The sequence below is a fragment of the Chrysochloris asiatica genome, unplaced genomic scaffold (assembly GCF_000296735.1).
Source record: "Chrysochloris asiatica unplaced genomic scaffold, ChrAsi1.0 scaffold00001, whole genome shotgun sequence".
In the NCBI taxonomy this organism is placed as follows: domain Eukaryota; kingdom Metazoa; phylum Chordata; class Mammalia; order Afrosoricida; family Chrysochloridae; genus Chrysochloris; species Chrysochloris asiatica.
Genome location: NW_006408519.1, coordinates 18,112,524 through 18,114,185, shown reverse-complemented (window position 1 = coordinate 18,114,185; position 1,662 = coordinate 18,112,524).

Here is a 1,662-nt window from a genome sequence, read left to right as displayed (position 1 = left end):
TTGTTTCGTTCTGCTGTGCATGGGGTCACTATGAGTCGGTTTCGACTCGATGGCACCTGACAACAACAACAAGCCTTTGGTCTTGATCAGTAAGTGCTCTAAGTCCTCTTCACTTTTAGCAAGCAAACTTCTATCTTCTGTATCTTGCAGATTGCTAGTGAGCCTGCCTCCAGTTCTAATGCTGGGTTCTTCATATAGGAGTGCATTAGCTCTGTAGGATATGCAATTGAATGGGAACTCTAAAGTCAGTGGTTCAAGTACACCAGCTGCTAAGCAGAAGAAAAATGAGACTTTCTGTTCCTTCAAAAATTTACAACTTCAGAACCCTATGCAGAGTTGCTGTGAGTGGAACTGACTCAACAACACTTTACAACAAAAAAAAAATAAACAATGATTCTTCCTCCAGTCCTGATACTGTGTTCTTCTTCATATAGTCCAGCCTATCTGATTATTTGCTCAGATACAGATTGAATACTAGGGAAAAGGACACAACCCTGAGTCATACTTTTCCTTTTAAACCCTGCAATATTCCCTTGTTTTGCTGGAATGATAGCCCCTTGGTATAGGTTCAGGTTCCCCATGAGCATAATGAAGTATTCTGGAATTCACACTCTGTATAGTGTTGTCCATAATATATTGTGATTCTCATAGTTAAATGCTTTTGCATAATCAATGAAACACAGGTAAATATATTCCTGGTATTTTCTACTTCCAGCAAAGAGGCATCTGATATTAGCAATGATATTCCTCATATCATGTCCCCTTCTGAATCTGGTTGGAATTTCTGGTAGTTCTGTGCTGATGTGCTGCTGCAATCAATTCTAAATAATTATCAGAAAAGTTTTACTTAGCTATTATATTGATAATAGTCTTTGATAATTTCTGTTGGATCACCTTTCTTTGGAATAAGCATGCATTTAGATCTCTTCCAGATTGTTGACCAGGTAGTTGTATTCCAAACTTCTTGGCATATACAAGTGAGTATTTCCAACATTGTCAAAATATTTCAAAAGGTATTCAGTTCCTTTCTGGAGTCTTCTTTTTCACCAGTGCCGTAAGGGAATCTTGGATGTTTTTCTTCAATACAATACCGTTGCTCCTTGATTATATGCTACCTCCTGAAATTGTTGAATGTTGATCAATTCTTTTTGGTATAGATACTTTATGTAATCCTTCCACCTCTTGCTGATGTGTTCTGTCATGCAATATTTTGCCCATAGTATTGTAAGTGGTGACTTGAATTTGTTCTTCAGTTCTTTTAGCCTGACAAATGCTTCATCTTGAACTTGCATATTAGCTACTAATGGTCTATTTCATAGTCAGTCCTGGCCTTTTTAAGACTGATTGGACTGAGTTTCTCCTTTGTCTCCTTCTACAGATGTAGTTGATTTGATTCCTCTGTATTCCATCTGGTGAGGTTCATGATTATACAGCCTGGTATGTCTGTGTGGGATAAGCACTAGTCAGGTAACTGCAAGATTGGCAGTTCAAACTCACCGATCATTCTTTGAAATCCTATATGTGGTTGCTATGGATAGGAACCAACTTTATAGCACACATTAATAGTATAGGAATAATACTCCAAAAGACTACAACTTAAATATAAGGTGAGCTATATAGAAATAAACCCAACTTCAAAAAGGACAGAAAGAAAACTTACAT